The sequence below is a fragment of the Onychostoma macrolepis genome, chromosome 03 (genome assembly GCF_012432095.1).
Source record: "Onychostoma macrolepis isolate SWU-2019 chromosome 03, ASM1243209v1, whole genome shotgun sequence".
NCBI lineage: Eukaryota > Metazoa > Chordata > Actinopteri > Cypriniformes > Cyprinidae > Onychostoma > Onychostoma macrolepis.
In genome coordinates, this window is record NC_081157.1 from 4529240 (window position 1) to 4552302 (window position 23063).

The window sequence follows — 23063 nt, forward strand, 5'->3', positions numbered from 1 at the left end:
GGTGGAGAAACTCATAGCCCAAGTTGCTTGAAGTCCAGTGTTAAGTTTCCACAGTCTGTGATGATTTGGGGTGCAATGTCATCTGCTGGTGTTGGTCCATCGTGTTTTTTGAAAACCAAAGTCACTGCACCCGTTTACCAAGAAATTTTGGAGCACTTCATGGTTCCTTCTGCTGATCAATTTTTTGAATATGCTGATTTCATTTTCCAGCAGGATATGGCACCTGCCCACACTGCCAAAAGCACCAAAAGTTGGTTAAATTACCATGGTGTTGGTGTACTTGACTGGCCAGCAAACTCACCAGACCTGAACCCCATAGAGAATCTATGGGTTATTGTCAAGAGGAAAATGAGAAACAAGAGACCAAAAAATGCAGATGAGCTGAAGGCCACTGTCAGAGAAACCTGGGCTTCCATACCACCTCAGCATTGCCACAAACTGATCACCTCCATGCCACGCCGAATTGAGGCAGTAATTAAAGCAAAAGGAGCCCCTACCAAGAATTGAGTACATATACAGTAAATTAACATACTTTCCAGAAGGCCAACAATTCACTAAAAATGTTTTTTTTTATTGGTCTTATGAAGTATTCTAATTTGTTGAGATGCACCTGTATATATATGTGTGTGTGTATATGTATGTATGCATGTATGTATAAATTTTATCTAAATATCTATATATCTAAATAAAAATAGACTATATTCAGTATATGATCCAAAGTAACTAGTAACTAACTACTTGAGTAGTTTTTTTTTATCAGATACTTTTTTACTCTTACTCAAGTAACTATTCAGACTATTACTTTTACTTTAGTAAATATTTCTTCAAGTACTTTTACTTTAGTACAGTTTTTGGGTACTCTACCCACCTCTGCTCTTCAACTCCTCATTTTCACATAGTGGTAAGTCCAGAGCTGCAGGCTCCAGAACTGAACAATAATCATGTTCGACTGTATGTCCATGATCAATTTCCATTTAGTTTTCCTCCATATCTGATTCCGGTAGCAGTGGTCGCTCTTGTCGTTCCCAAACACTTAACCTCATCGGCTGCATTTGCCGTTCACGGTTCCACTCAAATACTGAAGGGACAGCACCTTTTTTCAGACGCCTCCTACTTGTTCCTTCCACAAATTCATCTAGTTTGAAATGTACACTGCATACCTTTGTGTGTTTCGTGATTTGGAAGTTGATCCTTCTAATGTTTGCAATCCATTTTTTCCCGATCTCTTCCTTCACTGGAAAGGAATGAAAACTAGCACAGGAGTTGTAGCGTGAAGACACAGAGCACAGCGGGACACTACAGTGCTCCAACGCTGCCTTCATTTGCTTTTGACATCGGAAAACCGTCTTTTCCATGGTAATGGAGAAGATATAAATTATTATATATTATATATATATATATATATATATATATATATATATATATATGATCTCAAACAAATACTAATCACTAATGGGCTCTAAGCAACGAGAATTCTGATGTATTTCCACTCATACAGCTGATGGTTTCTCTTAGTTACCATACAAACCGGAAGCGCCCTTGCCGGTATACAGTATGAGCGGAAATACATCAGATTTCTCGTTGCTTAGAGCCCATTAGTGATTAGTATTTGTTTGAGATCTTGGACCTTGTATATTCATATTAAAATTTCTGATCTAGTCATGTCAGAAGTGTGACAAATGAAAACATTTGTCAAAATGAAAACGAATACAAAATAAGCTGATTGTCTGACTTGAAGCTAGCCCAGTCAACACGTGAGATCACGCAATGATCACAGTGACATCACACCATTCTCATATGGTGATCCTCACAGTGCGAGTAATATGTGAGCTCATTGTGAATTCAAAATGTCACCGGGGGACATTCTACTTCCTGTTTCTCAACACTATCACAGAGATATCACAGTGCTCTCACATGATGAGCTCATGAGTGCACGCCCAGCGAACATATTTCTGTTATAAGAACCTTCTCCAAACATACAACTGACTTCAAGACAAAGCCTTAGATGAAATCAACTGAAATAAAAGAAGACATTAAATTTCTCATGATCTCAGCAGAGTAAGATTAAACTACTCCACAAACAGCATCACCTGCTCCACTCATTACTAACCAGACTGACTTTATTTCTGATATCTACAAAAGTGCTTATTGAGAATTAGATGTTTTATTGTTTCGTTTGATGTTACCATCAAAGTGATTAGTGTTTGCTTTAGTTGGGCTCTTGACCCTTGACTTTATAACATTATATTTTATTTGGGCTGCTGTAACTGTGTTTGTAAAGCAAATTTGTTATTGCAAGTAACACCAAAAAGACACTGCAACCAGGTGATATTGGTTTGTTGTTGATGATAACAACAAACTCATCACCTAGATTCAGTATGCAGTCTTTGTGAAGTGTTACTAATCTGAATGTTTTAATTATAACAGCTTTTTGATTATACAGTATAGGGTCAAACAGTGTAATAATCTATGAATGATTTTAAAAGCATAAGTCACAAACATTTTTAACTATGGGGTCATTTAAAAACAAAGAGAAACATAAAGAATCAGTGTATGAATCTCAACAATGGTGACAATCAAAAGCTTCATGCTGCAATGCATGCTGGGTACCTAGTCTCTGTGCAGTGAGTGCACTTTGACCTCACATTAGTATGAGCACACAGTGAGGGCGTATCACGAGTATCCTGTGAGCTCATGGTGACATCACTGTGAGATCAAATTGTTGACTGGGAGTCAAACTATTCTTAGCATGAACATGAAGATTTTATTTTAGCATTATTTAAGCATAAAGATTAATAAATAACTTAGATCTATACACAAACAATTATGAACATGAAATAAGTTATTTATTAATCTTTATGCTTAAATAATGCTAAAATAAAATCTTCATGTTCATAATTGTTTGTGTATAGATCTTTCACAATAGTGAAGTGAACTGCTGAGATACATCTTTGAAAAATGTGACACCAATACTCAACATACAAAACACAACAATGGTAACACTCAACAAATAACACACAACATAAACCAACATTACAAAATAAACCAACAACACAAACTGCTAAAAGTGAACCAAAAACAAGTTTAATAGCACAAATAAAACCTACGAGAATTAAAAAAACTTGACAGCATGATCTATTAATGCTGCATTGCATGCTGGGAAACTTTATAGTACATATGCACCAACACAGTATGATGCTATTTGCTTACAGGTAAAGAGTGCTAAGAAAAAACCAAGCCAAATATCATCTGATATAGCACCGTGGTGATATATTGGTCGACCACGCTATTGTTAAATCCAAATTTTGGTGAGGTATTCCAAGAATTAGGAACAGAAACGTTGTATTGAGATCCAACAATCAGAACAATCACTACTTTAATGCCTATGATCTATGCTTCAAGAAGTGTTCCTTTTTATAGAACATACCAGCAACAATTCAAATCTGTCATCCAATATCATATGTTATACCAATATGTGAGTAAATGTATATAATAATTTAATGAATTTCTAATATTTTACTTAATTATTTATATTGTTCAGGTTAGACCCTTGTGGCCTGCAGGTTCTATTTTTGATTTATGGATTAACAGAAAACAGTCTCAAACATGCAATCCCAATTCAAATTATGTGCAGGGTTTCTGCAGGAATTTTAAACTCAAATTTAAGACTTTAAGACCTTTTTTAAGACCTGCACAAATAAAATTAATACCATATGAGCGGGGTAGAGCAATGTCTGTAGTACCATATTAAACTGTAAAATTGCTATAAAAAACATAATTTATAATTCAGATACAAGTTTTCACAAAAACATTTGTAAAATGAAAAATTTAAAATTTCAGCCTTTAAAACATTTTTAAGAAAATTGATAAGTCAAAAGTATTAATTATTATATTGATTTAAACTATTATCAATAAAATTATTATATAAATTAAATAACATGAATTAGGGGAGTGTGATATTGACAAAAAATTATATCTTGATTTTTTTTCTGGGATTTTATCGATAATGATGATTAGACTATATTTTGAGTGTGTTACTGTGCTGGTATCTTAAAGATTACCGTGGACAGCAGACTCCTGAATTTTTTTTAATTTTTTTTTATATTCTTCATATTCTGTGTGGTCAGTTCACAGCAGTGACAGAAATTAATCTTTACCAATAAGTTTTATGGGAATTTTTTTATTTTACCTTTAAGCCATTTTTTATAAACGTGTGCATCATCTTTTGAGTCAAATTCTTGCATTTGGGCTGTTACCAAGCAAATTAAATCAGTATCAACAAAATTTATCTTTGCAATGCATCTGAAGTGGCATTTAGATGTATTTACACACTGTTTAATGCAGCTCAGAGGGACATAGAATGCTAACCTGCGCAGTTACAAATGCATAAATGTTTTGATATTTGAAACATAAAATGTTGAAAACTGATGTTTGAAATTATTTTAAAAATAAAGATACTTTAAATGTGAAATTAAAACCACCAGTAGGTGGCAGCAAGTCACTGTTAATAAGTGAGTCATTGTGATTTAACCAAATCATTTAAACAATTGATTCATTCAGGAACGAAACACCATGTTGCTCAGAGACACAAAACAGCTCTGTGGCTGTGTTTGGAATGATTTTTGTTGGCGAAATAGAGCAAAAGCAGGAAATATAGTGTCTAAAATGTTAGTCTCTTAATAGTAACTTCTTGTTTATTGAACTGTTGCATAAAATCAATATCACATTTGTAATCATGCTGACTTTTGGAGAAAAAAAAACAGCACTCTTCGTGTGATATTAACTATATGAAATGATATAAATATAGGCTATACATTTTCTGCCCCATATCTTAAATTATGTGATCGTTCTAAATGCATTTTAATAGAATCGTGCAGTGAAAGAAGGCACTAGTTTAACCTATGTTAACTGATTCATTCTCTGCCAGCAGGTGTTGCATTTGGCACAAATATAACTGTTTTCCCGGTAAAGGCAGCAAGCGCAGCACTGGACTTTGAACTTGCAGCGCTCATGTTTATTTCATGAAATCATAGCCTTTTGAAGTTTAATCATCACATTCAGCCATATCGCAATTCTAGTCTTTCCGTCCCCAAATTTAAGACCTCCTGAAATCATAATTAAGACTTTCTTGTACAATTTAAGACTTTAAGGCCTTTAATACAACTAAAGTTAAGACTTAAGACTTTTTAAGACCCCGCGGAAACCCTGTATGTGTTTAATATTTCTGAAAGCAATTTAATGTTAACACTAGGAACAATGGTGAAGTTAAGCAGCTGTGATCACAAAGAACTTAATGTAATATGCTAAATGCTTTGGATGTTTAGGCTATTTTCCATTTTCTTTCAAAGTATCAAGATTCAAACAGATATTAGACAAATATTACTACTACAAACCTCAGTATCTCCAGCTGACAGTTTGGACTCTTCAGTCCATTACAGAGTAGCCTCACTCCTGAATCCTGCAGGTCATTGTTACTCAGGTCCAGCTCTCTCAGACCACAGTTTGAAGATTGTAGAGCTGATGACAAACTCTCACAACACTGACCAGTGAGATTGCAGCCAGCAAGTCTATGGTACAAAATACCAACAATATATAGTGATATTCTCAATGATACTCAGAAAACAGGATACAGGTTTAACTCATTTGAAATACTTCTGCTTAATGTTACACTGTCAGATATGCAAAAGAAATCTCTCGTATCTCTTGCTCTGACTATGGTGTACAGATCCCCAGGGCTGTATATTGATTACCTAAAAGAATTTGCAGAACTATTTAGGGGTGCTCTGATTGATCGGCTATCGATCACTATCGGCCAATAATTGCTTTGGAATGTTTGATTGGCTGTCTCTAAAAAGGCAGATCTTAAAAAAAATGATCTCAAGCTGATGACGCTTCTGCCATGAGAGATGACATGCAGCGGCACAGTCTCTTCTCTGTCCGGCGCAAGTAAAATAATTATAATGCTGAAGGTGAGGTACAATTCACATTTCTTCATTAAATAACTTATAAAGTAATTTGAAAATTTTCTGTGAGAATTTCACAAACAGAGTGAGTGAATCACCGTGTGAGCACTCTCTCTATCTCTAAATGCGCAAATGGCTTCAAATCACATCGCATCTACACTATAAGCGAGCTGCACGCTGCATAGTTGACACAGTAATTGTCATTTGCACAATCGAGGCAGTGTCACATCATCACTAAAGTTTGTAAATTGCATTTCTTTTTAATACTTGCTTTCTGCACAGAGTCTATTTTTGCTGTGCTGCAAGCACTGAATTAAAGTAACAGTGCATTGTTTGCAGTTAATATAAACATGGGTTGACACAAAAATGTAGTAATTACACCATAAATGCATATAATTAAAGTCTACTGTGTTTCACAGTCAACACAGGCTATGGCTTTTTGACTAGGTTTAAAGGAAAAGAGCACTTTTAGATCATAGATGGCACTCGTGGAGGTAGGAAAAAAGTTATTTGTGAACCACAGGATTGCTTGTAAATTAGATTTAAATGCAAAAGAAAAGGCAGTAGAGCTGACGGTTTCTGTCAATGGTAAGTTTTAATTTAGAATGTTTGTGATAACGTAAGAAAAGTAGTTTAAATGTTTTGCCAATTATATATTGAGCCCCTTAATATATAAATCTAGAAGTAAATTGCATTTAACATTTATGAAAGCTTGAACCTGGTGTAAAAGGCAGCCTCACATACAGCTCATGAAATCAGGCTTGTGCTGTGTGTAAGCTATTGTGCAACAATTGCACAACTGTCAAAACAAAAATGCATTGCATGATCAAACATTTAGGTGTGATAAATATATATTTTTGAAAAATGTCTAAAAAAGGAGAAATGGAGAAAAACTAACTTGGAAGTTTTTAGAATTGTGTGGAAAAATAGTATGTCCAGATATAGACAGGCTCTAAAAGCTGCCAGGGCAGAGCATATCCGCAAACTCATAGATAATAACCAAAACAATCCAAGGTTTTTATTTAGTACAGTGGCTAGATTTAACAAATAATCAGACATCACCTGAACTAAATACTCCCTCACAGTTTAATAGTAATGACTTTATGAATTTCTTAACTGATAAAATAGATAGCATCAGAAATACAATAACAAATGTAGAATAGACAGAGTCTAGTAATTCAGCTTCATTCATTGCACCCAAAGAAAAACTGCAGTGCTTTACAACTATAGGACAGGAAGAGCTAAATAAACTTATCACTGCATCTAAACCAACAAGTTTATTAGATCCTGTACCCACTAATTTACTGAAAGAATTGTTACCTGTAGCAGAAGAACCGCTTCTCAATATTATTAACTCGTCGTTATCCCTAGGTCACGTCCCAAAACCCTTCAAGCTCTTATTAAGACACCACAACTAGATCCTAGTGAACTGGCAAATTACTGGCCCATTTCAAATCTACTGTTTATGTCTAAAATGTTTGAGAAAAATTCTTCTCAATTGTGCTTCTTTCTAATGCTGGTTTCTGAAAAGAGAGAGATTAATGAAGAATTTCAGCCAGGTTTCAGGCTCCATCATAGCACAGGAACTGCACTTGTTAACCCTCTGGGGTCGACAAACGCATATATGCATTTTGTGGCATGATCTCCTGATAATGCCGAAAAGAACTTAAATTACACTTTCAGTTTTGATCGTACAGATAAGAGCAATACATCAATTGAATCTGTAAAGGGTCTACTTTTATTTGTATACGCTCATAATAACAACTAAACTTTGTGCTTTTGAAGAATAAAGAAAACAAACAGGGTGCGCTCTCTGCCTTCTCCGTCTCCGCAAACTGTTTTTAGAAACGAGTCACTGAAATGAACTGTAACTCAGCAAATACTCAGCACACAGACATGGGAGTGTCTACATTAAAATGAATCGAAAACAAATTATCGAAAACAAACATTCTGTGATGAAGTAATCCGTATGAAACCAACACGATGTTCAGTCTTTCCCGTCTGACTCATTATCTCTAATGCGATCCCGCGGCTCATGCCGTTCATATGTAAATAGCCACGTGGTACGTGCGCACGTGCAAATGCCCAACACAAACAAAGAGTGAGGAGATCCTCAACGCGGCTACTGTTACTGTTCGCGCTGAGTAAAGGCAGGATTTCCCTCGAAAGAAGAACACGATTTCATCCAGTAGAGGAGATCAATCTGATGAGTAAGTAATGTTTAATGTCTTTTTTGCATTAGTTACCGTGTTATTGTGACATAAACTTGAACACATTTACTAACAGTTAGTTGGGTTTTTCCTAAACTACAACATGATGAATGCTACGCGTCTAATAATGTTTAGACCATGTTTATTATTAATACTCTGTTCACAAATAGATTTTAATAGTGTGCTAAACAATAACGATTAGTTTCTCAGATATAAAATATCATCCTTTTATAGTACAAAGCATGTGTGAGCAGTGGTGGGCCGTCAGGGGCAGCAGGGCCTTCTCTGCTGGCCCTATAAAAAATAAAATTGTGTGAAAAATGTTTTTATTGATTATTTAGGTATCATTTTCATTTGTGTAATGTCCACAAATTGCATATGATTAGCTTAGTTGAGGTTGAACTGGAATATCCTACATAAAAAAGTCTGAGGCCAGCACTACAGATAGTGCTACCCTTTTGTTGAAAGACGTCACATCTGATTTGTTACGAACATTAGTGACAGAATCATTAGCCAATCAAATTTTGACGTTCAGTGACAGCCCGCCCTCTGAGTCCAGCTATGTGCCCAGTGCTACCCCCAGCGTTAGATGCCCCTTCAGGGATTTCCAAGGAACGAAAGTGAAATTCAGTGAAAAGAAAATGACAGCTGCAGTCATGGGCGCCTACACCAGATTTTGTTGCTGATCTACTAAAAAGCCTTTTTCAAGGCGCTCTTTTGCAGAAAAAAGAGAATAACTGAGAAAGGAAGACCTAAACTGAATTCGCTAACAAAGGCCAGCAAAGTTTTTATGCGCCATTTCAAAGACTGCAACAATGAGTACTAAAAGCAATTTTAGGGTGATTTCAATTGAAACAGCTGAAAAATAATAAATAAACCTCTGCTAATATGATTTATTGGCTTATCACATTTGACTAATAGGTGGTGCTGTTATCAAATCGATGTGGTGTGTTCTGTGTGAGTTGACAATGAAACACACAAAATTGGGTGTCAATGCCAAAGCATTGCAGAGATACAAGCCTCAGAGTCCGTTTGGCATCATGCCTCAACTTTGTAGCAGCGCTATACGCTAAAACGGTTTAGTCTATCAACACGAAATCCATAAATTTTTGCCAGCATGGTCTGAAGATGATGAGTCAAATTTGGTGAAAATTGGACAAACGGTTGAGGAGGAGTTCGAAAAAATAGGTTTTCAACATAAATCAAAATGGCAAACAGGAAGTTTGGCTGACTATGGCAACACTGGTATCACTGTTCTCAGTATGACCCAAGGAATCTATTAATACCAGTCTCATTACAATAGGCAAATTTCACCGAAATCTATTAGCATTTATTTGAAATTTCATTATAACGTTTGACCATAAGGTGGCACTGTCTCAGAACTTTGAGTAATTTCAGGTCATGATCTCGATAGTACATACAAAGTTTGGTAATAGTACACCAATGGATTCATAAAATATAACATTTTATATCATAACACTCTATTGTAGTCAATGGCAATTTCATGTTTTGTTCAATTATAGGGCCACCAAGAGGCATAATCCCACCACATTTTGTGTGTGTCCTTAGAGTGTGTCCACACATATGTGTGTCCAATTTGGTGAAAATATCTCATTTTGTTTTGGAGTTATAGACATATTTGTGTACGAGTAGATGAAAAATGACTGACTGCTGACTTTGTTTGCATTTTTGGGCCACTTACTATCAAAATTTTGGCAACTGGGCATTAGCGTTGAGCCGGGACGCTAAGTTTCCGAATTTCCTATGGTGGTTTTGTTTCGATCGGAGTAACGGTTTCTAAGATATTGCCAACTGTTTTTTAAGCACTAAAGTGCAACGCTGCACAAACCATTAGGCAAAACCTGGCATGCTTGGTATTGCTGGACTCGGCAATGATTCAGGAGTCTAAAAAGTAAGTTATAAGCATGTGAATATTTGATTTTATCACTAGGTGGCGCTGGCTCAAAACTTCTCAAGCTCCTTCAGGACAACGTGTTGATGACCCATACCAAGTTTCGTAACGATACGTCAATGCGTTCATAAAATATAGCATTTTACTGCAAAATTCGAAATGGCCGATGCCATAAATGGCTGACATGGGAAAATTGGGTACCATTCGACTCGGCATGATGCACCTTTTGTACATTTTGGCCGAACCATTCATAAGTTATAAGCAAAAGTATGAATTTTTCATATCTCCTGACCACTAGGTGGCACAGCACCGAAACACTGCAGGTAGTCTCAGGTCAAACCGTTGCGGAGATATAGCCTCAGATCCATTTTTGCATGCTTTTCGTAGAATTCGTTCGTGCGCTATTCGAGAACGGTTTGACTAATCAACTTTAATCCCATAACTTTTTGTCAGCATGGTCTGAAGATGATCTGGTTCAATTTTCATGAAAATCGTTGAAACGGCCTAGATCGAGTTCGAAAAAGTAGGTTTTTCAAACAATTGAAAATAGCGAAAAAACGAAACCTTACGATTTTTTAAATTTTGGACTTCATTCGACTCTGCTTGAGCCAAGGATTCAGAGGGAAAAATAATTTTCATTTTGTGGCTTATGGTTCAAAGGTTATTAGCATAAACATGAGTGAAAATTTGGACAAGTGGTGGCGCTAGAGAGTTTGAGATAGAAACTCCAAATTTGCTGTGGTTAGTTTTGACACTATCCTCTATCAGTGCGCCAAATTTGACAACTTTTCCGCAAGCGGTTCTATGGGCTGCCATTGACTTTCGAGCGGAAGAAATGGAAGAAGAACCACCTTTGGTGCTTGGCCCCTGTGCACTAAACTGGCACAAATACCATATTATGTGAATGTTTGATTACCACTTACAGAGCTTTTGTGCAGTTGATCACAGCTGGTACCAGTCTTCTTCTACCTTCGTCTGATGTGTTGTATTTCGTGAGGTCCAGTTCATCCAGCACCTCCTCTGCCATCTGAACCATGTAGGCAATTGTTGAGCAGTGAGCAGGAGAGAGTTTTTCCTCTGAGTGTTTGTCTGATTTCACAAACTCCTGAATCTCTCTGGACAGAGTCTGATCTTTCACTTCCAGCAGACAGAGGAACAGATTGATTGATCTTTCAGTGGAGAGTCCATGTCCATCTTTGATCTTGTCTTTAATGTACTGTGTGGTTCTCCTCATGCTGTCTGAGCTGTTCTTTGTCTGTGACAGTAGATCCTGTAAGAGTCTCTGATTGGATTCCAGTGAGACACCCAGCAGGAACCGCAAGAACAGATCCAGCTGTCCATTTTTGTTCAATACACCCTTATCAGCCACTCTTTTATGGAGATTTTCCAGTGAATCAAAACATGCTTCTGTAGTGCTGTGTATGTGGTAGTAAAACACATAGAAAGCAGAGAGAAACTCCTGAACACTCAGATGGATGAAGCTGTAGACTTTCCTCTGATGAATCACAGATTCCTCCTTAAAGATCTCAGTGCAAATCCCAGAATACACTGAGGCGTCAGTGACGTCTATGCCGCTCTCAATCAGGTCCTCCTCATAGAACATCACATTGCCCTTCATCAGCTGTTTGAAAGCCACTTCAGCAAGTTTCACAATCACTTCTCTGTTGGACTGCAGGAGTTTATCTGGATCTCTCTCTTCATACTTCTGGTTCCTCATGTTGATCTGAATCAGCAGAAAGTGGATGTACATTTCAGTCAGAGTTTGAGGGATTTCTGCACTCAGATCTTCTTTCAGGAGCTTCTGAAGCACAGTGGATGAGATCCAGCAGAAGACAGGGATGTGGCACATGATGTGGAGGCTTCTTGCTCTTCTGATGTGTGAGATGATTCTGCTGGCTTGATGCTGGTCACTGATTCTCTTCCTGAAATATTCCTCTTTCTGAGACTCAGTGAATCCCTGAATTTCTGTCAGACGGTTGATGTATTTGGAGGGGATCTGATTGGCTGCTGCTGGTCTGGAGGTAATCCAGATGAGAGCAGAGGGAAGCAGCTCTCCTTTCATGAGCTTTGACATCAACACACCCAGTGATGAAGTCTCAGTCACATCACAAACTTTCTGAGCGTCTGAAAACATCAGTGTGATTCTGCTTTCATCCAGACCATCAAAGACGAACACAACTTTACACTCCTCATAAATCTTTGAGTCCAGATCTTGAAGTTCAGGATGAAAGTACAGAAGTAGTCTGTAAAGACTGTACTGATGATCTTGGATCAAGTTCAGCTCTCGAAATGGAAGCACAAACATGAAATCTACATCCTGATTAGCTTTTCCTCGGCCCAGTCCAGAATGAACTTCTGCACAGAGACGGTTTTTCCGATTCCAGCGATGCCTTTAGTAAGAACAGTCTTGATCTGGTCTTTCTCCTCACATCCTGGTTCAGGTGAGGCTTTAAAGATGTAATTACAGTAGATTGGAGTTTCTTGTGAGTGTTGTGTTCTGGCTGTTTTCTCCATCTGTAAAACCTCATGTTCTTCACTCACTCCCTCTATGATGCAGAGCTGTGTGTAGATCCTGTTCACAAGGGTTTCATTCTCTTGGAGTTTGTTTCCCGCAAATAATCTCTCATACTTGATCTTTATGCTGGTTTTGTGCTGGTCTTTTACTCTCTGCAGGTCTACAGTCTTCAGTGTGTGTGTCTGCAGGACTGCTTCAGTTCTTTCTTGCCTGATATGAGTCTTATAGTGAGATGTAGAGGATCTGATCAGCTCACATATCTCCCTCCTACTAAAATGAAAAAGAAAAGAGCAGCAAATTACTTTTTCAGTTTCTTAAAGGCCAGCAGATACATACTGATTAACAGATACTGTTTTGCCACCCCTGTGCAGTACTATGCTTCATATATTGTAGCAAATTTAAAGTGCTGTTTCATTTAATTTCTTAAATCATTATTCATCTAAGATCCACTACAGTGAATTAACAAGTAAATGCTTATGCTAACCATGGGTCAGATATCAATCATTCAATTCATCACTGTTTCTCTACACAGAAAAACAGCTGGGTGTTTTGGGTATAACCTGCCAAACCTGATTTCTGTCCACGATGACACTGAGCTGGTATTCATTCAATAGTGAGAAACAGTGAAGGGTCGGGAAAGTGATTTTGTGTGTGTAGGTTGCTAGAATAAGCCATTTTATATAAAAATTATCTGACAAATGCAAAGAAATATCCAGTGTCATACCTGGGGTCAGAGGTCACTCTTGCCTCACTGAGTGCAGGGGATCCATCATAGATGCATTACTCTTCACAGACACACCACTGGGTTCTGGAGACTCTGATCCCAGTCTCTTCCACCTGCTGATAGTGACAATGGACAAAACAGCATATTATGACACTCTGCTGTTTGCTGCCAATTTTTGATCTCCTGTCTTACTGTATAGCTTGAATGCACTTTACAGATGGTAGACAACCAGAATGTGCTTTCTACCACCGTGGGTGCCGCCGCGTCTGCAAAATGCATTTGCATACCGCTGAGTGGCACTTTAACCACAAGTTATCAAGCCAACACAGCAAAGTGCATTTTCACAAATAACAGTCAGCTTTGCTTCACCTATGTGTTTTCTGCTGACATTTGACGGCAGAAAACGAAAAGAAAAATACTGTAGTTAAAATAATTAATATTCACAGAAGCAAATTTTGTACTCATGAAGTTATGTGTGTTTCTTATTTAAAATTAATTCAAGCTGGATAAATGTCAAGCCTATGAGCCTGTGCTTATATTTATAGTAAGCTACACAGTACTACACCATATTTTAGATTTGAAACATTTAACAGGTGTGCGCAGTATTATTTATGTAATTTGAATCGTGTTATATTATAGAAATGGTGGTTTACTTTGCATCGGAACATTAAAAGTGGTAGCCTAGTTCAGTAGGCTAGGCTACATGTATTTATATGTTAAATATCAATATTCTCACATTACTTAATGTTTGTCACAAATACATTTTTAATGTATATTTTAAAATTAAATAATTGTAGGGTTTGATACATAAATATAATTTAATTTAGCTCAAAGGGAATCATTTATGATTTTATAGGGAATTTGAACAGAATCACTGTTTTGCGGCTGATCACTGAGTCGGCAGCGATTCACTGAACGAGCCGTATAACATCAACTCTGCACTGGATATTAAAATCCAAAATATAGTGAAAACACTATTAATAAGCACAGTAACAAGATCGGCAGATTAAGACATTAACTTGTAAGCACAAAACACAAGATACTTCTCTTTTCAATATAAATAAGACTTTATTTATATAAACCTAAGGCATAAACTAATCTAACACATGAACACACGCATTCACACATTCGCACGTTGCAGAAAGAGAGAAAGGATGAGTTTAGAGAATGAGAAAGTGAAATCCCAAGTTTATAGCAATATGTGCTATAGCATAGACCTGAACAAACCATCAATCACTTAATTAACACTCGCATTGAGTTTCTCAATGAGGCTAAAATTTATATTAAATGCGCCAGTTCAGTTAGAATCTGGAGGTACTTGCTTGCGTTGCCTTTGTGTTAAGGGATTCCCTTTTGTCGTCGTCGTTGCAGGAAAAGGGGTTTCCCGAGTTGGTGATTGGCTGGAAGTTCAGTAGTCGTTGAAGGGATGTCTTGGGCGTTGGCTGAGGATGCGGAGTTGGTCTGGTTGAAGTTTTGAGTTGAACTCGGAGACAAGGCGTGGCGGCAAAACTTAAACTGAGAACACGAAACTCGCAATGGAAAATAAACTAAAAGAAAAGAAAGAAAGGATATAACGAGACTAGGTGGTTTTTCTTCTCATCGTGGTGTTAGGTAGCAACTGGCCTGTAGGCCAGAGCACGCTCAAAGAGCGCTAAAAAGCGTCAAAACGCGGTGGCGAGAAGAGAAAAGGGCGAGAAGGGACGAGAGAGGGAGAGTTGATGGTGTCCTGAGGTTTTAAACTCGGCTTTTGGACACATCTCATCTGGTGTCTTGACCAATTAGATAGGCTATTATCTTAGCTAGGGTTGTTCCTTCCATCATAAATCAGTTTGTTATCTGGTCACATGGTCTGAATTTTACACACTCTTGCAAAGTATACTTTTGGATGTGATTTCTATAACCAGAATATGATACATTTGACAAAGAATCAATTGGAAGAAACGTTTCAAGCTAGAATTGTCACGCTCATACATACCAAACACGAATAAACCTTAAAGTCATTCAATAGTTATTAAAAAGACATACATAATATGTGCTTAAAACATGATAGTCTAATGTGTGGGTTACATACATAATATAGTGTTATGCCTAGAAATGTCCTTCTAGGATGATTTTATATGCATATGAAAGAGAAAGTCTCTGTGTAGTTCTGTGGAGACCAAAAGACATGTTCTTTGGACAAAGGAATTTCAGTCTCAGTCTTTGTCTTGTATGTGTGGGGGAAAAGTTAATCTAAAGAAGCTTGTGATTTCTCTTGTGGAACACATGTGATGGCCATCCCTTTGACCATTAATCTTGACTATTTACCCCAAATTTGACGATCTCCTTCCTGCGTTGGACTTATCAATAAGTGTTCTTTTGTCTTAATGTTGCAAGCTGTTCTGGAAGAGGCTTGTTGGTTAGGCTTCCTTCAGAGGTTGGAGCAAGGAATCTAATTTATGACGTTGTCCTGTTTTCTTGGGGCCTCTTCTGGAATTTCAGCTCCTCATGTTTCGATGTTCTGATCGAATCTTAGTTTTGTCTGACTCGTTCTGATCCTACATAATAAATATAAATATTATAAAATAAATTATAAAACAATATGCATTTTTTGTCACGCACATACTTTGTTATTCATTACCTGTCCTTTATTTTGGCAGAACTACGTGGGATAAAGATATGTTCACTAATTAAGAAATTGTTGCTTATTTCATGAATTTTTTTCCCTTTATTTTAGTTAAATGTGAGGCACTGTATAATTTCGTTCCCATTAATTAGACCTAACTAAAACAAATAAATTAAACCTGGCCACGATTTAGCTAAATCATTGAAACTGAAAAGAAGGGACAAATTAATAAAACGTCCTCACGGTTAAAACATACTACAACTTCAGGTTATTTAATAATGTACTTTGAAAGTATACTTTCAATGCATTGTTACAATGATCATTTTAAGCACACAGTTAAAAAACATTCATAAAATATTTAAGTAAACTGCAAATAAATATACTTATAAAAAATAAACAGAACTTTCAATTCAAGTATATTTTTCTAAAATATTTTTAGAAACTATACTAAATTACAATTATTTTAAAGTGTTTTAAAAGTTGTATTGTTAAAATAGGCAAAAGCATGATGCTAATATACTTTTTATATATTTAAAGATATTACATTTTTTGTTAGTATATTTGCAGTGTACTACTAAAACAGGGAATATATTACAAATACAATAAAGTATACGTTTTTCACTAGGATTAAACCGCATAAACACCTTACATTACACCAAATACATAAATAAATTTTAAAAAATTTAATTAATTAAACACTGCATCGTCAGAGTTGGTATTGTGGTTTTATCAGACTCTTGCACTTAACATTATATGAGAATCAGGCTCAAATGGAGTTAACAAGGTTTTTGACCAGCGAATGAGATCTGTGTTTTGTCTGTCTTCAGTGCATTGCATTACGCTTTCATCAACTTACAGGATATAAAGTTTATTGTAGCTATATGGGCGCTTAGTTTTTCTTGTTGTTTAATAAACTTGGCCAAAATCTCATGATATGAAGCGCTATATGCACAGGATATTTAAAACGTACAAATGTGCACTGAACAAAATTATAAACGCAACACTTTTGTTTTTGCCCCCATTTTTCATGAGCTGAACTCAAAGATCTAAGACTTTTTCTATGTACACAAAAGGCCTATTTCTCTCAAATATTTTTCACAAATCTGTCTAAATCTGTGTTAGCGAGCACTTCTCCTTTCCCGAGATACTCCATCCACCTCACAGGTGTGGCATATCAAGATGCTGATTAGACAGCATGATTATTGCACAGGTGTGCCTTAGGCTGGCCACAATAAAAGGCCACTCTAAAATGTGCAGTTTTATCACACAGCACAATGCCACAGATGCCGCAAGTTTTGAGGGAGCGTGCAATTGGCATGTTGACTGCAGGAATGTCCACCAGAGCTGTTGCCCGTGAATTGAATGTTCATTTCTCTACCATAAGCCGTCTCCAGAGGCGTTTCAGAGAATTTGGCAGTACATCCAACCGGCCTCACAACCACAGACCATTTGTTACCACACCAGCCCTGGACCTCCGCATCCAGCATCTTCAGCTCCAAGATCGTCTGAGACCAGCCACCCGGACAGCTGCTGCCACAATCGGTTTGCATAACCAAAGAATTTCTGCACAAACTGTCAGAAACCGTCTCAGGGAAGCTCATCTGCATGCTCGTCGTCCTCATCGGGGTCTCGACCTGACTGCAGTTCGTCATCGTAACAGACTTGAGTGGGCAAATGCTCACATTCGATGGCATCTGGCACTTTGGAGAGGTGTTCTCTTCACGGATGAATCCTGGTTTTCACTGTACAGGGCAGATGGAAGACAGCGTGTATGGCGTCGTGTGGGTGAGCGGTTTGCTGAAGTCAACATTGTGGATTGAGTGGCCCATGGTGGTGATGGGGTTATGGTATGGGCAGGCGTATGTTATGGACAACGAACACAGGTGCATTTTATTGATGGCATTTTGAATGCACGGAGATACCGTGATGAGATCCTGAGGGTCATTGTTGTGCCATTCATCCACGACCATCACCTCGTGTTGCAGCATGATAATGCACGGCCCCATGTTGCAAGGATCTGTACACAATTCCTGGAAGCTTAAAACATCCCAGTTCTTGCATGGCCAGCATACTCACCGGACATGTCACCCATTGAGCATGTTTGGGATGCTCTGGATCGGCGTATATGACAGCGTGTTCCAGTTCCTGCCAATATCCAGCAACTTCGCACAGCCATTGAAGAGGAATGGACCAACATTCCACAGGCCACAATCAACAACCTGATCAACTCTATGTGAAGGAGGTGTGTTGCACTGCGTGAGGTTTTCGGACCCCCCCAATACAGTAAAACTGCACATTTTAGAGTGGCCTTTTATTGTGGCCAGCCTAAGGCACACCTGTGCAATAATCATGTTTAATCAGCATCTTGATATGCCACACCTGTGAGGTGGATGGAGTATCTCGGCAAAGGAGAAGTGCTCACTAACACAGATTTAGACAGATTTGTGAACAATATTTGGGAGAAATAGGCCTTTTGTGTACATAGAAAAAGTCTTAGATCTTTGAGTTCAGCTCATGAAAAATGGGGGCAAAAACAAAAGTGTTGCGTTTATAATTTTGTTTGGTGTGTGTATATATATATACACACACACACACACACACACACGTACATTCACACACAAGCACTACCTCAAGCACACACAGAAAGGCTGCTGCTCTCAGTAGAGACACCGTAGGCACAGTTTTGCCAAAAGATAGTTTACACAAATATTATTTTGTATCGCACTACACTGCACTGTCATTTTTTGTTCTTTTGTTTTGTAACAAAACGCTTCGGATTTAAATTCAGAAGTATTTTGTATGTTGTTTGACATGCTCTATTCTACACTGACACTTTTTGTTCTTTTCATTTGCTATGAAAGATTCAGATTTAAGAATTTGGAATATTGAGAATATCACTACACATGCCTTAGTTTTATGAGTCATGTGTTTCATACAGATGTTGATGAAGGTCCCCTGTATGAAGGGGAAAGTGATTAGTGGCGTATCTTGTTAGAGCCTCCCTCGCAGTGTTGCCACTAGCAATTTCCTGGAAGTGCATTTGCTGACTTGACTGTGAGAAATTTACTGTGGCTTCACAGATGTCCACCACCCAGTTGCTGTTACAGAAATCAGCTTTTTTGACCAAAATTGTGCAGAGCACAGCATGTAGTGATCACAGCTGGTCCGCATGTGAAGTGAAAGTCACTCCTCTTAAGTAGTACCCTCCATCTTGACTTGAGGATACCAAAAAACAATTTCAATACCCACCCAGAGCAAGCTAATGTACACACTGAATGACTCTGTACTGGGTTCAAATTAGCCGAGTTGATATCATGAGCCTGTCTAGGAGGGGGAAAGCAGGGTCACCAACAATTTGAAGCCTGGCTTCTCCCTCAATGTTCTTGACAAGCTGAAAACAGAGGACAAGAGAAAGGTTCATTTGTTTTTCAGTTGTAGTTGTGTGTAGGCACAATGTGTGTTTTGGTTTTGTCAGCATCACTACAAAGTTGCATTAAAATCACAGCCGGCCATATATCTAGTCATTTTATGCCTCACCAACAGAATTAAGACCATCACAGTTTATTTATTTATTTTTAACAATTGTAGTTAGGGCGGAGCGATAATTCGATAACGATAATTATCGCGATATAATTTTCCTCGATAAAACGATATGAAGTTCGATAAATGTTCGATATAATGTTTATGCACCAAAAGTGGAACGAAACAGCGCGCCTCATTTGAATCGCGTTTATCCGCTCAGATCAAAGTTCAAACTTAGCTAAGTTCAAGTTTACTCGCGGACGAGACGGTCAGGCAAGCACTAAACAACAGCGCTGAGATCGAAGCGCTTGCATTCAGCGATGAACACAAATGACTCTGTGATTTAAACTAGTTTAGAGCCAAACAGGAGAAACACTGTGTGCAACAAGACAGTCAGAAGGCTTTCAAGTCTACACATCGCCATCATTTACCATGGATTTACTGTAGTAACACTCACTGGTATTGTGGCAGAAATGTGGGATATTCACATTGAATGTTATTACTAGTATGTATTTGTGATTGACAAAGCATGGGACAGTACAACAGTTTTAAGAAAGATCAAAGAAGGCTTCAAAGAAAAAGTGCCACTTGATATGAGGTAAAATATGTTTTAATTTTTTTTTATTAAGTTATAGTTATTATATTGTAAATGTTTTACTGTGTGATGTATTATTTGATGGTGTATTACTACCACTGGTTTTCATTGTGTGCAGTTTGGAAATACTTATGGGATGTGGCAACAAGCTCATTACACCTAAGTTAAGTGAAGATCAGGAACTGGATGGCAGCTTGATTTGAAAGGTGTTCAAGTTAAAGGCCTTATACGTAAGACCCTCAAGACCACTACTCTTGGTAAGACCGGTGTATTTGTCTAATAAATTTTAATTATTTGTTTTTCTTTTTTTCTTTTCTATATGGGCTTCCTTACAGGGTTTAGGGTTATTTTAGGCCATATTGTGTCTAAATGTATGTTATGCAATGTTAACTTGTTTTATACTTTATAATTTACTTTTAGCTTCCTTTTTTTAAATTCATTTTCACATTTGCATTCACTGTTGAAAACAGTGAAAAGTGGCAACAATACTACAAACTTTGCAAAATACATTGCTTAACAAGATCTCATCTGTGCTGTTTTATTTTCCAAGGCTCTGATGACAGCTGCTTTGAGGTTGACATGCCTGGCGAAAGGGTCTACCAGTCACCAAGTCCTGCTTCTGAAGAGAATATGACCAATCACTTGAATGACCAGGCTTCCACACAAAACTCGGTGAGTGCCTTCTTTGACTTGGTTCAATTCTTTTCTAGCACTTTTAGTCTTTGTCTAATGTACATTCCTTCATCTCTTCTTAGTTTTCAGTTCACAGCATTACTTTTCAGTCCACCACCAGAGTTCAATCCCCCACAAGAACTCAATTCTCCACCAGTTCCATCGGCGCACAGTCCTCCGCCAGTGGGCTGGTGAGTTATGTTTTGTGCAAGGCTGGCCATTGTTGGCACAATGACCAGTCCTTCAGATCTGCTTCCTGGGATGGTGATTATGATACCTACCTTTCCCTTATTCGGGCAGTGTCTGAAGATGAGGAAGATGATGAAGATCTTTGCTGTGCCATAATTGTAAGCACTGAGGACCAGACGTGAGTATTATTCAGTTATCCAGTCTAATTTAAAATCACAGGTGGCATATAATTTTACAATTTTGGACATGTATCAAACCATTAGACTACAAAGTACACCATTTCGTTTAGGTGTATTTTCCTGTATTATTGATATTTCAGTTCAGTTGTGATAAGATTCTCATTTATTTAAATTGTTTGATACTGCTTACCATAAATGTTGGCTACACCTTGTTTACTGATTCATTCCAGTAGTTGCATTGTTACTAACCAGAGGATTCAGTCATTGTAACTTCTCTTAACAATGTGGTGTTCTCTTCCAAAAATACAAAATTTATATTATTCTAGAATTTGATTAAAAAAACATAACCTTTTTTTTTTAACTACAAATAGAGTTTTAACAGTCTATGGAAAAACATGACAACTCACTGAGAACCTGCAATTTGTACCTTTTTTTCAATCAGTCCGATTCAATAGTGATTGGAATACACATTCCCTACCATGCATCCGTTTTGTGTAACTAATAGACATGATATATTTTGATATTATTCGATTATTTTTATATTATAATGAAATTTTAAATAATAAAACTTGTTCTTCTTCAGAATTCCCCCTGCAGTGGAAATCCCCATCAAGCAAATATTGGAAGAACTTGCAACAAAAATGAACTCCAATCAAACCTGCAAGTTTAAGATGATTTTTTGTGCACATGGAAAAGACAGTCTCTGTGAAGTTCTGTGTAGGACATAAGGGCATGTTCTGTGAACAAAGGAATTTCAGTCTGGTCTGTGTCTTCTATGTGTGGGGGAAAAGCCAATCTAAGGAAGCTCATGATTTCTATCGTGGAACACATGTGATGGCCATCTCTTTGACCATCAGTCTTGATTACTTGCTCCAAATTTGACAGTCTCCTTCCTGAGTTGGAATTATTAATAAGTGTTCCTTTTGTTTTAATGTTGCAAGCTGCTCACTGACAGAGTTGGTTGGTTCGCTTGCTTCAGACGGGCTGGAGTTCGGGATCTGATTTATGACGTCCTGTTGCCTTGGGGCCTCTCTGGAATTTCGGCTCCTCATGTTTCGATGTTCTGATCGAATCTTAAATTTGTCCGATTCGTTCTGATATCCTACACCATATATTACTATTATATTTTAGAAAACACCTCACCCCTGTCCCAAACCCTAACCATTACAATTCTGAAAATCTCAACCGATTTTTTCCTTCTAACCCTAACTGTTATAATCCCGAACATCCATATAACAATTTTAAAACTTTAACCCTTTTCCTGATTCCTAAACGCAACCACCACAACACAAGGTCTTTTAGAATTTTTTTTAATTCAATTTTTAACTTACTCACGATGTCCCCGATGTTTAGTTGAACATCCTGGATTTTTCCTCCTGTCTTTATCTTAAAGCTGCAGTCCGTAAGTTTTACCTCTTTGTCGCCATCTCTGTTTGAAAACCTGGAATTGCAGCTCTGTGCGGAATTATGTGATCTGGTGTTCCGGCACGGCTCCAGCGCGGTTGAATCTAATGTTTTGAGGTGAATGTGTGGCTGTCAGTCACCGCACCAGTGTGGATACTGTATTCAGGAATCACAGATTCTAGCCTACATCTTGAAATATATGACCCAAATAAGAATTTTCACCATATATTGGCATCTGAACAAGTAACAAGTTTGTCATGCTTTTTCTGACCAACTGAGGAAAAAAGAATTACAATAAATCGCGCTACCAATGGTAATTAAATCTAACCATCAGTTAGCTCATATCACATCAAACCGTGCAAATTATCATTATTGTTTTACTTTATTCTCAAATTATTAATGTTTACAATATCAGCATTGCGTGACTGAGTATAGTGTGTATATTTCAATTTCTGTACAGTCTAATATCTAATTGTCATGCCATTCGAATTTCATATTAATAAATTATTTTAACCCAAAAAGCAAACTATGCTCCATTTGAACTGGTTTTCTTTAAAAAAAGAAAAGTCTGTA

At 37.4% G+C, this 23063-nt stretch overlaps 1 pseudogene; it reads right to left on the reverse strand.

Annotated features, from left to right (window-relative positions):
* LOC131534020 (NACHT, LRR and PYD domains-containing protein 3-like) overlaps window positions 1–13454 on the reverse strand; it is a 28158-nt pseudogene extending 14704 nt beyond the window's left edge.
* Between the last annotated feature and the right edge of the window lie 9609 nt (window positions 13455–23063).